General features: G+C 32.6%; 1 protein-coding gene across 2 annotated transcripts in view; it reads left to right on the forward strand.

The window, feature by feature from the left end:
* Positions 1 to 24,367, forward strand: part of NOVA1 (NOVA alternative splicing regulator 1) — a 148,531-nt gene that overhangs the window by 23,548 nt on the left and 100,616 nt on the right. The window contains exon 2 of one of the 2 annotated variants that reach the window (XM_041759139.1): positions 23,812 to 23,913. The exons of the other annotated variant lie outside the window; for it this stretch is intronic. The gene's annotated coding sequence lies outside the window, so the exon portion shown is untranslated. The remainder of the gene's footprint in view (positions 1 to 23,811; positions 23,914 to 24,367) is intronic. 2 annotated transcript variants of the gene reach the window in all.

Here is a 24,367-nt window from a genome sequence, read left to right on the forward strand (position 1 = left end):
GTATTTCAAAACAAATCTGACTATTTAAACCTTATTTAAAATCTTTTTGCAAATAACCTTATCCTAAAAGTACAAATTCTTTAAATGGTTCACGTGATTGGGGCTTTTACTTTTCCTTCCAGAGATAGTTGGTTTTATTTCTATACCTACCCCTAATTGAATGAAACACACAACACACACACACACACACACACACATACACACACACACACACATCAGTATTCCTGTGTACCATTAAGGTTCCAACTTACATATTTCATCATCTAGGAATTCTTCCCTGGCCATGTAAATCTAGTTAGGGACCCATCTTTTTTGTTCATGAAGCATGCTGTACTTCTTGTGTTCATAGTAATTGCAAATCTTGTCTAGCACAGTAGACTGCTAGCTCAATGACAATGAAGACCAAAGCATCTTTATTTACAGTGTATCCCTCATATTTTAATATGGGTTCTTAAGTGAAAAGGTAATCTCTTCTTTTGAGTACCCTCAGTATGTAGAGATCATTCCCTTATTTTGCAACACCCCAGGGGCAGGATACTCACAAAAGAGAGACTGACCTCAGTTGTTTTGTTCTATTCAGAATGTAAGGATCTTTATTTCCTTCTTCCCTTCTTTGAGTCCTAGTTTCCAAATCTCAGGCAGTAGGAAAAGTATCCTTAATCATATATTTTACCAAAATATTTTAATCTATATTATTTAGTCTCTAAAACCAGAATAATAGATCACCAGTCATTGCTTTCTACTTCACCAGTCTGGGAGAAGAAGCATTTCACAGAATTTAGGAGGATTCAACAAAGGAGAACATAAATGATATATTGAACTTAGTAAAGCCTGGTTTGGAATTCCTTCCAAAGGTGAAGTGTCTATGTAGTATAAATTATGAAAGATTCTGTTTCTTCATGTTACAGTATCCTAACATTGCTTCCTGAACAATTGGAAGAGGTGATTCAGGAGATAGAGTAATTTAGTTTTATGTGTTGTTTTATGAACAAAAGGCGTCTGGAACTTTTATCTATTGGTTTTAAACATATGGACATATGTGTCTGTGTGTCTGTGTATATGCATGTATATGTGTCTGTATACATATATACATATATGTATTATATAGGTAAAAGCCTCCCTTTTTTTCCCTAATCTGTTTCTATGACAACTTCATCTTGAGAACTGTAATTTTGTCATTGATGGGATTTTTAGTGCTATCACCACAGTGATAGAGGATGGATTACTTTAGTTCAGTTTTTAGAAACTAATAATTTGTATCTTTTACAATTAGTGAAAAATTTTAGTGAGGTAGAGAAGTATTTCCTCCTGTTATCTTTTCTGGCATTTACTTCTGTAGATCCTTTAAGGTGAAGAATCAAGAGTGGAAGGTTTAAAGTCATTAAGTAATAAAAACACTGGACTCTTGTTTAAGTATGTACTGAATCAGAACTTCAAAATTATTTTTTTGCTTGTTTCATTAGATGCTGAAAGGGAAGTTCCACACAAAGAAATAGTATACTATTGAAGAAGTAAAGATTTGAAACAATCTGGGACTAATTCAACTAGAAAATTGCTTTAGGCTATCCTCTCAACTGTTACAGTAATTGCAATTGGGTTTGGTAATTATTTGTTATTAATAATGGGCAAGTTTTACATCTTCATTTTTGTCACTTTGAACTTTCTGATAGTTTGTATATCTAGATCTGAGGCTTATCCAGTTACTTTCCACGATAAACAGAATTTTCTAAATAAAGAAAGAAAGATGGCAGGGCGCATGGAATTTTTAGAAATTACATTGGAAACGTTAACACTCAAATATATTTTATCCACTTCTCAGTGCTTATTAATATTTTCATCATCTGGTTTGTTGTCAAGAAGTATGATTAATAAACTGCATGCAAGTGTAAACTATACTTCAGCCTTTTAAATAATTCAGATTTCTTGCTCATTTAATCAAAATGTGTTTTGGGGAGGAAAATGGGAAAGAAGTGAATTAAAATATAGTATGGTATTCTATATGCAAGATACTTTCCTTGGTTCTTTAATTTTGGTTATTTTTCATTTCTGGAAGTAGTGTTTGATTCTTTTTCAGATCTCTTTGCTCATGTGTTTGCAAGACTAAATAAATTCTCTGTGATAATTCTGCTATCTCTTGTTTCTGCTGGTTCTCACTCATGTAGCCATACTTCCTTGTACACTTCATAAATTTTTGTTATTACTTTTTCTTAACAGTTTTTTTTTTAAGTTTATTTGTTTTCTGACAGTTTTTGAAACCTCAGATAAAGGTAGTTCCCTTCAGAGTGGCTTTGCATTTACTTTTGTAAGATGCCTGCGGTCACTCCTAGTTGGAACAACTTGAAACTGAGTTCTTGGCTTGAGGTCACTTAAATTACTGAGGTATAAATTCAGGCTGAAACCTGCTTGAAGGTGGACTTGCATTTATGAATTACTAGAAATTTTTATTTCCCTCTTTCCAAGAGTGTATGTTGGGGGAATAGTCATAGTAAAAGATGTTTCTGTTTAATTCTTACAATGATGACATGGCAAATTGGTATCAGGGTTACTGGGGACTCTTTAGTGGGCTGCCCACCTTGAACATACTCTGTGCTTTTTATCCTAATCCTTATATTCAGGAAGATAAAAAGATAGAAGCTCAAATTACATTGGTTCATAAAATGTATTCAAGGTAAATATTCTCTCAAATGCTCTGCTATTCCTCAGGGTTCCTGCATTCATTTAGGTCTTGACTTCAATATTTATTACTTTCTTGCCAGCTAACAAATGCCAATGAGTAATGTGTTAATATTTTTGCTCAACATATTTAGATGTTTCAGGCAGAAAGACTGGTCTGATTATCTAACGTTATTATATTGCCAAACATAAAAGTATACTAGATTTTTTTTTTCAAAATTATCTTAACCTGTTTCCCCCAGGTACTCTGGTAGTCTATACATGTATTATAACCATTTCAGAAATGAGGTTACCTGACCCGTCATGCACCTGGTAATTGAAGAAGATTGCTCTGTACGCAAATTGATCTATCTGACTTCAGAGTCCTTGCTCTACATTGTACAGCATTGCCTACATGTAGGGTTAGATTTTTTCATCTATAAATATTTGTTCTAAATAGTGTTTATGTTGTTGATCATTGGTGGTGTATGTAAGGAAATGGAATCCTGAATTATTATCTCAAGGAGTTTTGAAAAAGAACATGTAATAGTTACAGTACTGTAGAGTTAGAAATACATGTCAAAAACAGGTAATTATTGCATTGTGATTCCCTTATGAAAAAAAAGAATCTTTTCTATTTTCCCTAAATCTCTCCTGTTACCTCAATATTGTCTACTTAGTTTTTCCCAACATCCCAGCAGATCCTTTCCTTATTGCCACCTTTTCCTTGACTTTAGCAGTCCTATCAGTATTTATGTTAAGATGTGTCACATAGTAAATATCAAGAAACTTCTTCGGGTGTTGTAACTACAAGTGGAAATAAACGTAATATAGTATTTGTTAAGCTTTTCTCATCTGACAGTAGTGAAGAGAGCTTTTATTGATTACCAAGTAGGAAAATTAAAAAAAAAAAAAAAAAGCATTACTAGTTCATATTGAACAAGAGAAACATCACCTAAAATGTTATCAGATGTTTTGCATTTTGATATAGCTACTTCAGATTTAATAGATTTGAGAAAAATGGAAAGTTAATGAAGCAGAAGAGTAGAGATGAAACATGTATAAAAACCATGTACGAAATGGAAGTGATCTTATTAACAGTTGTCCAGATTAGGTTACTCTAACCACTACCACACTATTCAAATCAGGCAAGACCTGTGAATGTCACAGGATAATGTGTATAAGAACTATAAATAAATTTTTCTGAAGGCATTCTTAAAAATTACATTTAAAGTTGATTATACTGTGTGTTTTTTAAGTTGGATTTTAAAATTTAAATAAAAGTATATAGACTTTAATATATTGGTTTTTAAATCATAACTTAGCATATTCTTGTGAAGTTTATTAAAAGTGAGCTGAATTGAAGGCAAGGCAAGTGTTTTTTTATAGGAAATTAAATGGATCTTTTTCTCATTTTCTAGTTATTTATTATGAGCTCATCCTATATAAGAGATATTTCTAGGTAGTGTTGAAGATAATATACTAGATTCTACTTTTAGGAGAGGGGGAAAAAAGCACCAATGTTTGTCTAAGAACTGGTCTCCTAGGGAAGATTTTTGAAAGTAGCTTTTAGCCCTTTAAAAAAGTTTGTAGGGATCCCTGGGTGGCGCAGCGGTTTGGCGCCTGCCTTTGGCCCAGGGCGCGATCCTGGAGACCCGGGATCGAATCCCACATGGGGCTCCCGGTGCATGGAGCCTGCTTCTCCCTCTGCCTGTGTCTCTGCCTCTCTCTCTCTCTCTCTCTCTGTGACTATCATAAATAAATAAATAAAAAATTAAAAAAAAAATAAAAAATAAAAAAGTTTGTAAATGGATTACTTCTTTTTGCTTTTCTCATCTCTAATTATGATGACTTATATTTTCTTATAATTTTTATTGATAGTAAAAATTACTAGCATCAATAAGAAATACTGAATAAGAAAGAAGAAATATGGTGGGTCCTTTTTCTCGTATCTGTTTTTTACTTTCAGAATTACAGTTTTTGCTTCCACAGTCTTGATCATAGTATGGGATTAACTTTCTTATTAGTTAAGAAGTGAATTAATAGATGATAAGGGAAAGAGTATAGTAAAATAATAACAATAGTAATTACACAGCTGACATTTATTGAGCATTTACTATTTACAAGGCCATATTCAACACACTGCATACATATGATTTGTTCTTCCCAATAACTTTATAAAGTAGAGGTGTATTCTTATAAATTGAAAACTGAAGTACAAAAGTCAAGTCACTTTCTCTGGGTAGTCGAACCATTGGAGTTAGACTAGGTAGCATATGTGTATGGGACTCTGCATGTAGTTGATTTTTAGGGATCGTTCTTGTTCTGATGGCAATGAGTTAGACCTGGAATTTGAAGCTGATCATATAGAATAATTCTGTTAATAGTCTTCAAAATAGGTATATTTTCTTAGAAATTGCAGATCTGTAATATAGCTTAAGCTCTTTTAAATTCTTTAATTGTGGCATTTTAAAGAATTTGCTGACCTGTTTTATGTACTTCCTATAACGTTTTTGGTTTTTTATTCTACTCTGAAACAATGCTTTGTCATTCATGTAATTCATATAGTTTTTTTTTCAAATTATAATGTTATCTCTATCTTTCTCTGCCATGCAACATTTTCTTTTTTACCATTTTTTCTGTTGTATCATGGTTTCTTTCTTTCTGCTCACTCAAATGCCCTGTAACAATCATAGATGGCTTTCTGAGTTATATTTTTTTCTATATGGATGCCCATTTTGTGTTGTCTTAAGAACTTTACCTTCAGTTTGTATTCTTATGCTCCTTTTTTCTTCTGTCAAATTTTCAGCACCAGAGATTAAATAGGAGTTAGGAAAAAAAAAAAAAAAAAGCAGTAAGAGAGACAATGTGGTGGTCCTGGTTTTAAGTTAATTATTTTCATCTGTCAGAGATTTGTTTTTATTAAGTGTTAGTTCATTTCCACACAGTGTCATTTGGTCCTTAAAATAGGAGAGTGCTCAATGCTAGGTTACAAAAATGAATGAGCATGGTGTGCCTTTTTTCTTTCCTATCTTATCCAGGCTCTTATCATGTCTTGGCCTCATATCACACTGAATATTTGGTCTTTTATATGTGGAAATGAGGAAGTAGTAAGATAGATATAGAATAGGTAGACAAGAAAGAAAAAAGGTGCGAGAAAGAAAGAAGGCAGAGAGGGTGGACTGTGGGAGCAGGTGTGCAAGCAAGCGCTGTGGTGCTAGGACTACAGCAGATCTAGCAGCACAAAAGAAAGCCGCTGGAGGAAAGAAAATAAAATATCTTCGTAATCTTGGAAAGGGAAAGGGTGCTTTAACAGACCTCAAGGGCAGCACTGTAAAATAGTAAAACTCCCAGTCGGTAAAAATAGAGAACAAAGTCAAACTGTTGTGTTCTTTTCAAAACAGAAGGACCAATGACAGAAGAGATTTCTCTCAGTATGGACTTCTTAACAAAGTTGCAGAACAACTATTGATTTCAGTAGCTGTTAAGTTTTATCTTTCACTATTTACACTAACTACTTTGCCGCACAGTGTAATTACTGAGGCTCACAGTGATGACCCTCATGCATCAGGAAATGTTTCCATTTATTTATTTATTTATTTATTCATTCATTCATTCATTCATTTATTTATTTATGAATGATAGACATAGAGAGAGGCTGAGACACAGGAGGAGGGAGAAGCAGGCTTCATGCGAGGAACCCCACGTGGGACTCGATCCCAGGACTCCAGGATCGGGCCCCGGGCCAAAGGCAGGAGCTAAACCGCTGAGCCACCCAGGGATCCCCAAGAAATGTTTCATTTAAGAAATTAGGGATATGTGTGATAATGTTTTAGAAAATTTCCCATAAGTGAATTTAATATTCAGGTATAGTACTTAAAGGTTTAACTTTTTAAAAAATACTGTGATGAAGAAAACACAGTCCCTTCCTGAAATCAACCTTGCATGTGTCATGTGTAATGCAGAGACCCTCAAGTGAATTTTATTGTGAGGATTTTTATTTAGTTATTTATTTTTAAAGATTTTATTTATTTATTTGACAGAGCACAAAGAGGGAGAGCAGTAGGCCAGAGGGAGCAGCCGGCAGAGGGAAAGAGAGGGTGGGTGAGGCTCTGCATGTGGGGCTCTGCTCCATCCCAGTACCCTGGGATGATGACCTGAGCCAAAGACAGGCACTTAACCGACTGAGCCACCCAGATGCTCCTCATTGTGTGGATTTTTAAATAACTTTGTCAAAAAGGACGTAAGGCATTTTACTTAAATACAAATTGTGCATTAATGTAATTTTTTTGTTGAGGCATAAAGGACATATAACATTATGTGTATGAAAGGTTTAACATTCTTATCTGACAGAAACGCTAAACCAGACATGTGTGGACGTATTTTAATACCAAAAATAATTCTTTACCGTATTGTTTATATATTACATACTAATAGGATTAGTTAATGTCAATTTTTTGTTACAATTTTCACCTGTTTAACTACCTTACCTTATTCAGTATATGAAAGAACAGAATCTTTGAAATAAGGCGGAACTGAGTGTGAATTCCTGCCTTATCATTTGATATCATTTGATCTTTGAGTATGTTTCTTTATCTCTCTGTTTTACAGTTTCCCAATGTATGCATGGTTATGGTAGTACTGGTTGCAAGAGGCTATAACGAATGATGGTGTCAAAACTATCAGAATACAGGCTAAGCCCTCAGGAACTGGTATTGTCTTAGTATAGAGCAGCATGCAGTTATGAAATTATGAAATTACGTAAGAATGGCTTCTTGATTTTTACCTTCATTAGCAGTGCTTGAGGTTCTCTATTTACCAAAGAAAAATTATTTGTATCCACATAACAATTATTAGTAAAGTTAATTGTAATTAAAATTGTGTGACATTTCCTCCTTCAGTACTCCTTATTAATTAAAGTAGCCATTGTACTTTAGGGATGAATTTGAAATCGTGTAGTGGAAAACTTTGGAACTTTTGTTTTTAGAGAAGAATTATTCTATATCACATGTATGCCAGTTCACTGCTTTTAAACATCTTCCATCAGAACTGAAAGTATATTGAGGGTTTATATCCCTAGGGATTACAGCAGAAAGGGTGAGAAGCAGCTGAGCAGGGAATTGAAGAATGAATGCTGACTAATTGTCCCATTTATGCTCCTTATTCACTGGCAACCAAGTAGTTCTACTTTTAATTTTAGTCTTTATTCTTATACAACCAAAGAAACAGGAGGTTCTGTTTACAGAAAGTGCTCTATTTAAAAGCAGTTGCAGTTTCAGAGAAGAAAAAAGCATTAGAAGTTAGAAGGTCTTAGAGAAAGGGACAAATTATGTATAGTGATGTGACAGTACTATTAAATATTTAAAAACTTAGTCTCTGGAACTAGATTTCCTACTGAATTTGGAATTTTCTGTCTTCTATTCATTAGCCCGTGTAAACTCCAGTGATTTACTTAACCTGGGTTTGAGTTTTGTCATATGTAAAATAGGAATAGCAATAATACCTACCTCACAGAATTGTGAGGACTACCTTAATAAATACATATAAAGCAAATGGAACAGTGCTTGACATATTGTAATGTTAGTTACCATATTTAATTAAGTCTAAAGTACCATAGGTTGTAAGATAAACCATTACTTTATGTGACAAGAAAGAAAAAAAAATGTAGAAGAAAATGTGTCTAGGAATCAATGATTATAGTATTGTTATTAGATAGGCATATTTAATAAGCTTTTCATATTGTGATTCTTTTAAAGGTAATGTTTTTCTTTTTGTTATACTGCTTGTATTTAATTGACTTTACCAGATATAATACTGGTACTACTATTTACAAGGGCAAAATAGAAAACGACAATGTATGTAAATACTTAGATAATACTTATATTGCTTGTCAATTTATAATTTTTGTGGGAGAAATTTTTATTTTAAATTTATAAGGTGAATAATTTTGGTATCTGGCATTAAATTTTTAAAATTTTGTTTATTTATTTTTTTATTCATCTCTACACCCATTGTGGGGCTTGAACTAATGAACTTGAGATCAAGAGCTTTGTGCTCTTTCAGCTGATGCAGCCAGGCACCCCAGGCATTATATTAATTTTGAACACACTTTCAAATATCTGTAATATGTTCATAATAATAGTTTGTTCTATATCACAAGTATATAATATTATACATGTACATAATAGTATGTTCTTTAGAGCCTACAAAATTCTAAAGTGTTTTCCAGATAATCAAAGACCATATATTGTGTTCAGTAGATTTGTTTTTTTTTTTTTTTTTTTGTTCAGTAGATTTGTAATGCTAAGTTAGAACATAGCAGTAATGATAACCTTTTACTCTTTTATTTTTATTTTTTACTCTTACTTTAAAACTATAAAAAAGACAGACCTGGGTCTGTTTAATGCAGGACGGAGTATTCTGTATACCCCAGAGGTTCTGGTACAAGTATGATAATTGGTATGTACAATAACACCTAATCATCAAAAGGTAAGGAATAATACTTGATCACTCAAGAATATATGTGGTAATTTTTTTTTTTTAGATTTTATTTATTTATTCGAGAGAGAGAGAGAGAGAGAGAGAGAGGCACAGACATAGGCCAAGGGTGAAGCAGGCTCCATGCAGGGCGCCTGACGTGGGACTCGATCCCGGGTCTCCAGGATCATGCCCTGGGTTGAAGGCGTCACTAAACTGCTGAGCCACCCGGGCTGCCCTATATGTGGTAATTAAAAACAAAATCTCTTTAATAAATTGTGAAAAAAGGAAAATTTTATCATTTGAAGGCATAAGTTTCAATTCACGTCTGGATTTTTTTATGTGCCACTCTGCTGGTGCTGTTCTTTATTGATTTATCATTTTTTTCCTCTATTAATTTCCCTTTTGATAAGTTGGAAGTTGATTATTCTTACATTTGTTTCACTTCATTCTCTCATAAACTTACACAGTTTTACTCCATTTTCTCAACATACTTCTCCAATAATTTTGTATTAAAGTATCATATTTATAAACATTGCTCTTTCCGAGTGAAGTGATGCATTGTAATTGTCTCCTTTCTCCTACAGCTTGTAAGATAAACCATTACTTTTTTCAGTAGTTAGTAATTACCTCATTTTTATTTGCTCATTTTTTTTGTGTACCTACTATTTTCCCCCTAAATGTTTCAACATCTTATATGCATATCAGTAATTTTTTTGAATGCTCAAATATGATTTCAAACACTATCAAATTTGTCTTTTTTTATAGAGTTCTTTCTTTCCAAAATGGTTTGTTCTCGATCTAGATTGGTTGCTTTCTACTTCTAGTACTTGGTGAACATCTTGGGACTTTGCCTAGCTATTCTTCTGAGCTAGATGGTTAATTTCCTAAATGCTTTGCTCTCCCCCCCCTCCTTTTTTCTCTTTCATTTTTTCAGAAGTATATTTTATTTTTCAGGTGCTTCTTGATAAGGGAGCCATTCAAATTTGCTTACTTGAAAATATCTTCATCCCATCATCCCTTTTGATTAGATATTGGCTTATGTATATAGTTATAGTCTATAAAATAATTTTTCCTCAGAATTATAAAGACATTAATCCCATTCTCTTTTCTGTCCTTTTTTTTTTTTTTTTCTCATTCCTTTATAGTCTACTTACTAGGACATTTTCTAGAATTTTTGTTTAATTAAATATTTTATTTCAGCCGTCTTTATTTTCTAAATGTTCTTACTGTTTCTCTGACTATTCTTTTTTTTTTTCACATAGCACATTGTTTTTACCTTGAGGCTATAATTGGTATATTTTATATCTATGAGGCTAATATTTTTTAAGAATTCTTCTGCTCTTTGTGTTTTGTTTCTTTTGAGTACTTTTTTTTGTTTATTCAATACAATTTTAGTCCTTAATGTTGGAGACTTTTCTGAAAGCCTTGACTTAATGAGATACTGCAGATTTGGTTGGAAGCTGTGTGTCTGGGAACAAGAATTGTTGCCTTGCTGGCTTCATGAGTATGATTAAGCAAAGAGCCTGAATTTTTCTGGGAGATGCCAGATTGTGTGTATCTATAGGTCTATTCTCTGAGGTCTTAAATATTCTCCAGTGAATCTGCAAATATTCTTTCTGGATAGTTTACTTCTACCTACCAACATTTAGGAACCAGTTGAGATGCAGTTGACCCTTGTTCCTTATCTATGTTGTACTTGTTAGTTCTAAGGAATATCTCTGTTCAAAACATTCAGCCCTCTGATCCGGAAGTGGAAGACATGTGGAATGCAGTAGTTAACCCATGTGTGAAAGTGTTCTCTGTATAGACTTTTAGAGAATTCCTCAGTATCCACTGCTAAAATTACCTCTTGTCTTTTTGGAATTCCATTAGGCAAATTCTATTATCCTTTTTTTTTTCTGCCACTTAGTTTTCAGCTTCCTCTGCTGTGCTGAGTCTTTAGTCTTCGGCCTGTTTTTTATTTTTCACAACTATGTTTAATTTCTTGTTTACTCTTGTCTTCTCTGCCATTTTCTTTGTCCTTTGGTTTTGTACTTTTTTGTCATTTTAGTGAAGTTTCAGAAGGGAGTATGCTGAATCTGCCACACTCAGCCATGATAGTAATATTATTAACAACTAGCATTTATCTAATGCTTTACCATGTGCTAGATTTATTCTAAGTATTGTAATGTAGATTTTCATTTAATCTTCAAACATCTCATTAGAAAGACATTATTATTATCCTCATTTTATAGATGAGGGAACAAAATGATAAGTAATTTGCCTAATACCACATGACTGATAAATGGCAGAAAAAATTGAATCTGGGAACTTACTTCTAGAACCTGAGATTGCTACTTTATCATTATAGGCAAGAAGTCTACAATACCTTCATGACATTTAGAGTTACTGAAACTAATGTACTTCTTAAAAATCACTTTAAATAAAGCAAGTCACTAGAGTATTTAGAGGAAAACCTAGTAGTTTATAAATATACTGCATATCGGCACACTCACAAATGTACATTTAGAAGTTACCTATTGAATGAAGAGTAATTTTTTGGTAACACAAAATTAACATAAAAAATTATCTTTACCACCATTTTTCAGAGTTGTTATTTTTTTTAATGACATTTACTGTCTGAGCAAGGACAAAGTGTTCTACACACTAGGTATAACTAAAAAAATCAGGACCAATAAATTTTAGTTGATCTTATTAGAATTTTTCCTTTGTTTAAAAATTTCAGGAGAAGTAGAAATATGATGTTTGTTTCCAAGATTTAAAGATTATGAAAACATAAATCTTTTATTTTGAAAATATATTATGGCCAAACACTTGAATTTTAAAATAAACTTGATTCTACTTAGAGTCACCAGCTAAAAAAATCTATTCAATATAGTTTGGTTTTTCTTTTATAATAATAATAAATCATTTCTATTTGTGTAATTTTTCTATCCTCCTGTTTCTTCAGTATAGACAGAAACCTATTGCCTTCCTGCTGAGGATATAATTTCTGAATCTAGGCGATGTACTGTCAGCACAGTGAAGCAGGAAATTATTCTCCTGTGTCAGCTGCTGCTGTTAAAGAATAAAGAAGGTTTGGGATAGGATGCAATTCTATTATCTCTACTCACAAATCTCCTATGACATGCAAATAGATTTTAAATTCAAGAGAGTTCAAAATATTTTGTGACAAGAGATACTTCCTGCGCACAGCTATTCCTCTACTCCCTCTAAAAATTCCAAGTATATTTCAAAATTCCATGTTTTTTTTCTGTTTCAGTGGCAGTAGTCCCCAAACTTATCTCCTTATTCAAGTGATAGAATATGTGTAAATCATATTCTGCAGAACATTGGGAACATCAGTATATTAAACTTAACATTAGTAGACCAGCAGCAATGGTAATAATAATAATAATAGCTAATAATTATATGGAGCTCTCTGTGAGCCAGAGACAGTTATAACTGCATGCTTTCTGTATATTAACTGAATTAGTTCACACAATAATCGTGTGAGATAAAGTGATTTGCTCAAAGCGTATATATATATATATATATATATATATATATATGCGCTACATGCATATGTGTATGTGTTTGTGTGTGCATGCATATATACATATCCATAAATGTATATACACATTAATTGCATTTAACATGTACATATGTACATGAAATGTGTATATGCATAAATCTATGTAAATATATACATATATATATATAAGGTCTCTATTCATAACTACCATGTTATACTAATAGAATATTCTAGTATAGGCAATAGGAGGGAGTTGCCAAATATTAAGAATTAGGTGTAATATTAAAATTAGGCAGTTTTATCCCTTAATCTAATTTTTCTTTGAATTAGGTAAAGACTGCCATTATTTGATTTTTATCTATAAAAACCTTGGGAAGTTATAGATTATCTCTTTGTTGATAGTCTCTGTGCTGTGTCTTTACCTGGCATAGATAATAAATTTAAATTTTTTTATTCAATAAAGTTTTACTAAATTATCACAATGAATGATCTCATTATATTCCTATAACTTTGTAGACTAAATTATTATTTAAGGACATGTATTATTAAATATGATAAGATACTTTATAGATATTATAAGGAGTTCTGAGAGATTCATGTACATTTTTGGTATTCTTAAATTAGGGGATTTTTGGCATTCTTAAATTAGGGGAGTCAGGATAAAGCATATATTTATTTTTAGTATCACATAAAGTACAAATTTGGTGTATGATATCTTGAATATCATTCATGGATATTTAGATTTGGTAATGTCAATAGCAACTGATAATAAGACAATCTCAAATATAAACCTGTTTACATCAGATGAAAATGATATTAAAATTTATAGTTATCTTATATTTTTGTAAATGGGTATTCAGTATCCTTCCCAGAATTATGGGAGCCAGTAGAGTATTTAATAAATGATCAGAGTAAGATTAATTCCACATTGTTGGAGCCAAACCACACTTTATCTAATCATTATCTTTAATACAGCTACCAGGGTATTTTATATTTTCATACGCTTAATGGTTATTACTCATTTTATGAAAGACGCATTAGAGTCCTATATGTACTGAAGAATATTTATTTATTTATTTATTTATTTATTTATTTATTTATTTATTTATTTATTTTTGAAGAATATTTAAAAATAAATAGGAGGGGCAGCCCAGGTGGCTCAGCGGTTTAGCACCTGCCTTCAGCCTAGGGGCCTGATCCTGAAGACCTGGGATCGAGTCCCGCATCGGGCTCCCTGCGTGGGGCCTGCTTCTCCCTCTGCCTGTGTCTCTGCCTCTCTCTTCTCTCTCTCTCTCTCTCTCTCTTCTCTCTCTCTCTGTGTCTCTCATGAATAAATAAATAAAATCTTTAAAAAAATAGAATAATGATTGCACAGAGGTATAGATAGATCTGTAAATCTACACACCAGAACAATAACTTATTTTAAAAAATTTTAAAGGGTAGAGAACTATTAACCTCTCAGTGAAAATTCATGTCATAGTTAATTTAAAATTCCCTTGTCTATATAAATGTTCAGTTGTGTCCAAGTAAGACATATAATATGTAGGCAGGGAGGAAAAACTTATCCTTGCATTCTTTTAGTGAGAAGTTTTCTGTTTCATTTTGCTGAAACGATATCACCTTGTTCCATCCTAATATCATCAGGTAAGCTAGGGAATTTTATAATGATTAAAGTAAGTATAGCATGGATATTTTTAAAAAAAATAACCTCGAACTCTTGATACTGTTTTATATCCATGGCATTATCTGGGTTTCTGAAATTAAAATAGCACATTAAACCTAACAAAATGTCTTGGCCTATTTAAACCTTGCTTCCCAGACACAGCTTTCCTATATTTAGATTATAATTTTATTGTGTTTTGTGGCTTAAATTACCTTTATAAACATATAGCTTAATATGTACCGAGATCCTACAAACTTATGTATGATGAAAGCAAGTTTGTTTAGATGTATGTTTAAATTTCTTACTTTGAATACATGAAATGCTTATTCTCCTTCACTGTGTTCCATTTCAAGTGCAATAACTTGAAAAAGAAGCTTCAGAATGAAAATGTTTTTTGGTAAGACTATAGAAAAAATAGCTTTACTAAAGAATGTCAGGGGAAAATGAAGAACAAAAAAGTTTTACCTTGATAAGCTTATTTGCATATCAGCCATCATAACAATGTTACCATTGTTTCTTACCTGCCTTATACTCGTCACATATTTTAAAATTAGATATAATGTATTTCTTGCATAATTTACTTTCATAACAATTACTGCAAAAATAATATTGTCATCATTTGCATGATAGATTTTTAGGTCTATTTCTATTTCCATGTAATTATCCTAAACCTTTCACTTCTCGATCGTCTTAATATAACAGCCGCTTTTCTTTTTTTTTAATTAACAGACTTCAATTTTTAGAGCAGTTTTAGGCTTGCAGAAAAATTGAGTAGTAAGTCCAAGGAGTTGCCATTTATTTTTTGTCCTGTACCCCCAGAACACTGTTTCTCCTATTATTAACATCCTGCATTAATGTGGTACAATTGTTACAATTTATGTACCGATATTGATGTTAGTAATTGAAGTCCATAGTTTACATTAGAATTCACTTTGTGTTTTTACAAATATATAGTGATATGTATCCACCATTACAGTATCACACAGAACAATTTCACATTCCTAAATATCCTCTATGTTCCCTCCCTCTCTCCTTCCCTCCCCATACATTTCTGGCAATCACTGATTGTTTTACTGGCTTTGTAGTTTTGCTTTTTCCAGAATGTTGTATATTTGGATTCATACAGATTAGCTTTTTTTTTTCATTTTGCAATATGCATTTAAAATTTTTACATGTCCTTTAATAAGTAAAAATGATAGATGATGGAAAGAAAGATAATTGCTCAATTTCTTTTGTACCTCTGCCTTTTCTGTCAGGCAAGAATGACTGGAAGATAATGACAAGAAAGTAGATATGGAAAGATATTGATACATCAATTTCTAACTCTATCTATCGTATACCAATAGCTATTGATACAAGATGTGAAACTCAAATTGAGTTTGGAGTCTTTAAAAACACTTTTTATTGGGGTACCTGGGTGGCTCAGTTAGTTAAGCATCCAACTCTTGGGTTTTGGCTGAGGTCATGATCTCAGGGCCATGAGACTGAGCCCCACCTAAGGTTACGTGATTGGCACACAGTCTGCTTGACCCTCGCCCTCTGACTTTGCCCCTCCCCCTGCTCTCTTTTTCTCTCTAAAATATATAAACAAATAAATAAACAAAAACTTAATAAGTAAATAAAAATAAATAAATAAATAAATAATAACATTTTTACATGTCCTTTGATGCCATGATAGCTCATTTCTTTGTGTCACTGATTAATATTCTGTAATATGGATATACCACAGTTTTTTAATTCATTCACCTGTTGAAGAACATCTTGGTTTGCTCTAAGTTTTAGCAGTTATGAAGAAAACTGCTATAAACATTTCTGTGTAGATTTTTTAGTGGACCTGAATTTTCAGCCCATTCATGTAAATACCAAAGAGTGTGGTTGCTGGATCATGTGGTAAGAGTATGTTTAGTTTGAAAAAACTGCCAGATGTTTTCCAAACTGGTTGTACCACTTTTCATTCCATTAGCAGTACATAAGAGTTTCTGTTCTACATCTTCCTTAGCATTTGCTGGTATCAATGTTTTGGATTTTAGCCATTTTATAATAGGTGTGTAGTAGTATCTCATTGATTTTTAAATTTGTAATTCCCTATGATATACCATTCTGAGCTAAATTATCTCCTCCCTACCCAAGTTCATATTTTGAAGTCCTGACCACCAGTACCTCAAAATGTGATCTTATTTGGAGATAGGGTCTTCACAGAATTAGTAAAATGAAGTTATTACAGTGGGTTCTAGGCCAAAATGACTGATGTCCTTATGAAAAGGGAAAATTTGGACACAGAGATATGCATACAGGAAGAATTCCATGGAAACATGAAGATGCCAACTATAAACCAAGGATTGAGGCCTGGGATCTGATCCTTCCCTGACAGCCCTCAGAAGGAACCAACCCTGCTAACACCTTGATTTTGGACTTCTAGCCTCCAAAATTATGAGACAATTAATTTCTATTGCTTAAGCCATCTGGTTTGTGGTACTTTGTTGTTGCAGCCCTAACAGGCTGATACACTTAGGATGTTTAGCATCTTTTCATATGCTTACATGCTATATGTAAGATATCTTTGATGAAATATCTGTTAAGATATTTTGCCCATTTTTAAAAATTGTCTTCTCATTGGTGGAGTTTGAGTTTTTGTATATTCTTTGTTTTTTTAATATATATTTGGATGTGTGTTTTGCACACTCTCTCCTCACCTGTGGCTTGTTTTAAAAATTTTTTACCTGTTTTTTTTTTTTTACAGAAGTTTTTAATTTTAATGAATTCTGATTTATTTTTATTCTTATATGGATTATGATTTTGGTATTGTTTCTAAAAAGTCATTGTTAATCCCATATCGCCAAGATTTTCTCCTATGTGATATTTCAGGAGTTTTATTAACTTTGTCTTGATTCATTTTTATGAAAGGTTTATTATCTGTATCCAGATTTTTTTTTTTGCATGTGTATGCCAGTTGTGCCAGCATCCTTTGTTGAAAATGTTATGCTTTCTTCATTGAATTTTGTTTGTTCCTTTGTCAAAGATCAACTGATTATATTTGCTTGCATTTATTTCTGTTCTCTTCCATTGACCAATTTGTTCTTTAACCAATACCACATATTTTGACTACTGTGGCTGTTTAGTAAGTCTCAAAGTTGTTTAGTGTTCGTCTTCCAACTATGTTATTCCCCTTAATATTGTGTTAACATTCTGGCTAATATTATTTACTAACAGTGAATTAACATGTAGGTTTGGATGACTTGAGTTTGCACAATTTTCCTTACTTTTCAATTTAACTTACAACAAAATATTTATTTTTATATCCTATTAAAATATAGCCTAGGAAAAAGGTATAAACATAGAACTTAGTTTTGTAATTTTGACTCACATTATTTTCTTTTCATTATGTTGTATCTCTGAGAAGGACCAATTGATTAAATATATCTTGAATATACATGGCATAATTTAGGATGATGAATGATTATAAAATACATGGAAACTTTACATAAAGTATTATAAAATAACCAATATAATAGGATCCTGAATTCTCTAAAAATGTGACATTTAAACAGATACGGTTATGTATAATTTAGTCATGTGAAATACTGATACTTCTTAACTTATGTTAAAGGATTTATCTGAATTTTTAGGGAATTCCCATTAAACATTAAATACTAAATGACTGGAAAGAATATGATTCAGTTTGAGGGAAAGTCCTAGTTATTAAGCTATGAGTCAGCACAGAATATTCTCTAAACTTGTGTTTTAAATTACTCCATTGTGAATGTCTAGTTTGTTTTTTTCTTTCTTTCTTTTTTGCCCTTTTGCCTTTTATTCTGCATGGGAGCCTTTTTGTTCTGCAAGCTTTTAAGTCTTATTTAAGGACATTTTACTTTTTAGCTTCTATACAACCTAGTATTTGTTAGTTTTTGTAGTAAGATCTAAAATTATAAATGTTGAAAATAAATATTTAATGTGTATTTAAGGGGAAAATCTAAGGAATTCCTTATAAAATGCCTATAGTTATGTCATTACTAGTTCTTAAGAATAAGAAGTAAAATTGTTAATGCAGGCATTTAGTGTGATATTGGTAGAATATTTTAGAGCGATAAAAAGTCAGAATCACTCAATAGCCTATTGGCGCTAACGATGTTTCATAACACAGTATGAATTGAGGTGGAGAATTAAGTGGGGATGGAAACATGGAATGGTTACATTTTTCTCCAGTAGCACCTTTGTTAATGATTGGTCAAGCCACTTTGTTTCTTAACTCATCTCGAGAAAATGTTATAGCTTTTTGGACACTTTAGAAAATCACTTTAATCTGACTTTAATCTAGTGGAGTCTGTTTAATCTGCCTAATTTGAATTTTAACGTCATAGCCCAATTTAAAACTCATATTTTCCCCTTCTACTCAGTGCTACTTGGGCTTTAGATTATAGAAAGAGTTGTATCTAGTCATTCAGTCTGTTCACTCCAGTGAGTGGCAGGTGATCTGCTTTTTCATTTAAATTCCTATTTCTCCTCTTGGGTTCTGATATCTAGAGGAAAGAGATGGAAAAGGGGAAAAGTTCTCCTATGAGGAGGCTTATATATAGGAGAACTTTTTCAGGAGAACTTGTGTTGTTCTATTTTTCTACTTCTGCTTCTCTGCTAAACACTGACTAGATTTTATGCCTTCTGTGGGGAAAGAGAGACAAACACCGGTATTCTGATGCAGCATGTGTGTAAAACCTGTTTTAGGGGTAAGATACTTTTGGAGTGTCACACCATCCAGTTCTGGCTTGTCTTCTATTCATTATCAGTTTTTACATCTCTGGATGTAAAAGGCTGCTAGGATCCCTGCTGTCTGGAGGCTCAAGTTCAGCTGCCTTCACAGTCAAAGCACTCTTGCTATTACAGGTAGTGACTTCGGTTCTCTACCCTGATTTCCAAATTTGAGGGTTTTTTTCCCTCTCAAATAAGCTTGGGGAAGGGGAGTGGGCTTGGGATGACAAGCAGTGTAAATGGAAGCAGAAGTCCGCGGAGAGAGATGAGATAACCGTCTTCCCTCTTGCCAGTCTTTTGGATCCCCTCTTTCTGGATTTGAATTCTTTGACAACACACAGCCCAACTACATTTTAAGACAATGAAACAAATTCTCAAGTTGGTAGACTCACTCAAAATGAGACAAAAGTAGAGAGTTCTGGGTTTAAAAGAAACTGAGAAAAGTGAACATGTTTCAGTTATGGAGGAGCAGTTGGTTCTCACATGTTCTGACTTCTGAATGTTAAATATGTGATTGATGATTTTTTGTTCTTAGTCTTGAGTTCTGGTTATTAATCTCACCTCATATTGTTACGTAAATTTTACCATAGTCCTGCTAGTATAGTAGTACCAATACAGTATATCTTCCAAGACAGGCCCTAGTGGATGCCTGAAACCACAGATAGTACTGAATCCTATGTATACTGTTTTTTCCTGTACATATATAGCTATGACAAAGTTTAATCTACAAATTAGACACAGTAAGAGATTAACAATATAATTAATAATAGAATTGCAATTATAATGATATACCATAATAAAAGTTATGTGAATGTGATCTGTCTCAAAATATTTTATTGCACTGAGCTCAGCCATCTTGTGATGTGAGATGATAAAATGCCTATGTGATGAGAAGTAAAGTTAGTGACAGGCATTGTGATGTGTAGTGTTAGGCTACTGTTGACCTTCCGATGATATGCTAGAGGGAGGATCACATGCTCCCAGAGAGCAGTTGATCATGAGTAACTGAAACTGCAGAAGGTTATAACAACTATGGATAAAGGGGGGCTACTGTATTTCCATTCTTGTTGGCTACTATCAATTCCACCATAGTAGCTCCTATGATCCTTATAAAAGATAAAACAGATTATATTACCCCCCAGTCCAAATACTGCAGTGGTTTTCTGTAAAGACTTTTTTTTTTTTTTTAAATAGTTCAAAGGCCTTATTTATGGCCTCTAAGGAAGGCCTCTATGTGATCTGACACTAGGTTAAAATTTTGATCACTTTTTCCTGTCTCAGAACTCTGCTCTTATTGTTATATGTAGTGTTTTTACCCCAGATAGTCTGTGGACTCATGTCATTTCATTCTTTGTTCACTTAATGCTGCTTCTTTAGGTTTTCTCTGACTACTCTGTTAAAATAGTATATTTGTCAGTCTGTTCCTATAACATTTTTTTTTGGTTTATACCTGAATCATTTCTATATATTTTATTATAATTTAATAGTTTATCTTCTTTTTCATTAGCATGTAATCTTTGAAAGGGCAAATTGTTGGCTCCTTTGTTCAGTGTTTTACCTAGTGTCTTAAATGACTCATAGGAGACAGTTTTTTTATTGAGTGAATAAATGAATGTAGGAATGCTAGTTTCTATACTCAAACTTTAGAAATAGCTTTGATTTATCTGACAATTTTTACTCTTCTAGTTTTTACATAATAGTATACTTTTGGGTTTTTTTTTTTTTTAATTTTTTATTTATTTATGATAGTCACACAGAGAGAGAGAGAGAGAGGCAGAGATACAGGCAGAGGGAGAAGCAGGCTCCATGCACCGGGAGCCTGACGTGGGATTCGATCCCGGGTCTCCAGGATCGCGCCCTGGGCCAAAGGCAGGCGCCAAACCGCTGCGCCACCCAGGGATCCCATACTTTTGGGTTTTTTATAGATTTTTTTTATTATTCCTAATTGTATATTCCCATTGTTTTCATCCCAGTTGAACCATCCAATCCTCAGCTCGTTTTCCATGATGCTGCTAGAGTAGTTTTTGTAAAATGCTTCTCAACATGTCACCCTTTGGAGTAAAATATTCTAAAACTCTTTAGCCTAATTGGGCCTGTGTTTACTGTCCTCCTCCTCACTGACCCCTACATGTACTGTATGTTCTACTCCTGTCCTTTGTGTTGCAATACTCTGAATGCTTTAATAGGTTTCTCTCTTTACTTTACTTGAAGGCTTTTCCCTTTTTATGTTATTGCTATGTATTTTATTAGTGTGTGAATACATAAAATGTAACTCATTGTGAGAAGACTCTAGAAAAACGTTTTTCCCAATTGAAATTATTGGGAACCAACTATATAGTTGCATCATATCCTGCTATTTTGTACATACATAAGCAAACCTTTCAATTTCTTCACTGAGAATCTTTAATATGTGGTAAAAGTTCATTTGACATTTTTGATAAATATTTAAAAGTTGCCACAATCTTGAAGAGCACCATAAACACTATTTTGTAATGCTCTTTATAATATTGTGAATTTATTGTAAGGGTATGGTAATCTACAGATGTCATAATTCACAGATTCTTTTTAAGGGATGTACCGGTATGATTGTATATTGAATCATTTACCTTCAGAAAGACAAAAATGAAAGGAATAAAGAAAATGATTATGAAAGTAAGAATGTTTCTTGTACAACCTTTTCAGAAAATGTGATCCCTTTTGATGGGTTCTTCAAATTTAGATTTTTTTTTTGTTTGAATGTTATTGTATGCATGAAAAGAAAGACCCATAAAGGAAATTAAATTATCTTATATAGACAATTGAAGCTGAATATTTTCCATTATCTGAGCCTGTTCAAAGTAAGTACAATGTCATAGAAGGGACCAGTGTGACTTTCTTGGAAATATAGACTCTAGGAATACATAGCAGTGTTCCGAAACTTGTATTTAGCATTAACATCTAAAATAATATAGAAATGTAGAGCTCGTGATATTGGTCTCTTTTAGAAGATAGAGCTACATAAAAGTAGAAGACGCAGCTATGAAGTTACCTAGAAGTAAACAAGATGAGACCCTATAAGGAAGTTTACGTTGAGATGAGCTTTTTTTTGAGCAGTTATTACTATTACTGATAATAATAGATCAGATACTGTACCATGTATTTATGTGAATAATTTCATTTAGTTGTTGGAACATCCCTGTATCTGTTATTCATAGTACAAAAAAGGAAACGGCTGCTCAGAGTTAGACATTTAATTTAAATGAATACGGATGCCTACTCAATTGGGTATCTTCATATCACTAATCAGTAGTTCTTAAATTTTGGAGGGGAAGTCACAGAATCTTTGAGAACTTCACAAAAACGACCCACTTGCCTTAGAAAAATATGCTTGTGGACCCATATAATATGTCTTTATTTTAGCATGCAATTTTGTAGAATTTCTAGATTACCTAAATCATCCCATACCTGGACTTCAGATTGAGAATCTCTGATCTATGTCTTCTTTTAATAAAGAGACCGATAAACTCTATACTTTTTTCTTCCTTTACAACCTCTTGTAACTTAAAGGATGTAATATTTATTTACAGTATGCTTATTCTAGAAAGAATTTAAGGAAGCTGAAATGAAATTGTGAACTATCTCTAACTCTATTGAGTATATGCCAAAACAAATACATAAATTCTGGTATGGCAAGTGAGATTCAGAAGTTTGATGGATGGGATGCTTTTTAATAGATTTGTTGGGCTCTGCTTCTCAGCATCCTCAATCTGTTTCAGGAATCTAAATGTGAATATTTTGAAGTAACATAAACTGTTACTTCTTTATAGTAGTATAAACATAATAGCTGAGCCTAGAGATAAAAAATTAGAAAGATAGTGCCTTCCGGCCTTGTGATTGAGTCAATGATATTCTCAGAGAATAATTTTTAAATTTGATCTAATGATTCCATCAATATAAAATATGTAGAAAAGGTATAGTTGTAGTAAAAGTTGGAGGTAATAATTTTCTGTATGAATGAATTCAAGTTATTGTGTACTTAGGTAACATTGATTTGGGCTAAGGATGAAGACTGTATTTAGATTATAACTCTAACTCTGAAGAAGAAAAGTTGTCGTTTTATCTGAGTTCACTTTTAAAGCTCCATTATGTGAAAAATAACCATTGCTAGTTTTGAGGACTTACTATTTTATAAAATTGTGGGGTTTTTTTAATATAAAGTAATTTAGAATTTCAGGATGAGTTTCCTTACATTTTTAAGATATTTGTCATGTCACTTATACTTCAGTTCTGTTATCTCACCTATTTTGTTTTTACCCTCTTGAATTGTCATCTAAAACAAAAGCATTAAAATAGCTGAACATAGTAAGAATCTAATTGTATATATTTGCTTGGTTTTATTAGGTAAATTACTATAGAAATAATGTTATAAATCAGTATACTATGTTTGGGTTTAATTTTTCAACATTATGTGTTTTAACATTGATTTATAGTTACGTTGTGAATTGAATAATTGTATTTCTACTTTTTTCCTCAATCATTCTTAACATCGAATTTTTAAATGAACGATAGCCCATCTGTAAGGGCTCTTGGTACTTAATGATGTATTCTGTTTTTCTGTGGCACAGTTTTTGGGACAGCCACTTTTGTTGTTAAATATTTTCATTTTCTATAGTACTTTTCATCCCTGTATATATGTACAGGAGTCACTTCACCCACCACCGAATTGCAGCCACTTCTGAGGTGGAACGCAGCAACTGTTTAACAGCGCACTTTCCCCTAGGTGCTGACAGCTGCGGAAGAAATTGTACATGGTCCTGTACAGAAGGTATTTCTCCACTGTGCCATCTGCAGAGTGAAACTGACTAGGAGTACTACATAGACTGTAAGTTTCTTGTGTACCCGTCCTAGACTGGAAAACCCAATAAGAGAATAATAACTGGGAAGCATCATTTAAAAATGTATTGAGGTCACTTAAACTTAGTGCTGCTCTCCCTGGCTCTAAATTTTATTTTTAAGGTCATCTAATTTGTGATTGGTATAACAAACAAATGGATGCACTCCTTGGCGATTGTTTTATTCTAAAAGCATATGAAACTAAAGTGCTTTTATAAATACTTCACTTTTAATGAAACTTAAAAGACTCAATTTGTTTTTAAATATTTTCAAATAACCAAACCAATATATCTAAGATTTTAGAGCTGTGTTCTTAAGTAACAAATCAACTTAAAACTCAACAGGAACATCCTAATTAGTTTTGCTTACACTGTTTTATGTCTTAGTCTTAATACTTTCATTCTTGGGTGAAAGCTTTGCAACAAAGCCAGTTTATAATGAAC

This window comes from Vulpes lagopus, chromosome 6 (assembly GCF_018345385.1).
Source record: "Vulpes lagopus strain Blue_001 chromosome 6, ASM1834538v1, whole genome shotgun sequence".
NCBI classification, from domain to species: Eukaryota; Metazoa; Chordata; class Mammalia; order Carnivora; family Canidae; genus Vulpes; species Vulpes lagopus.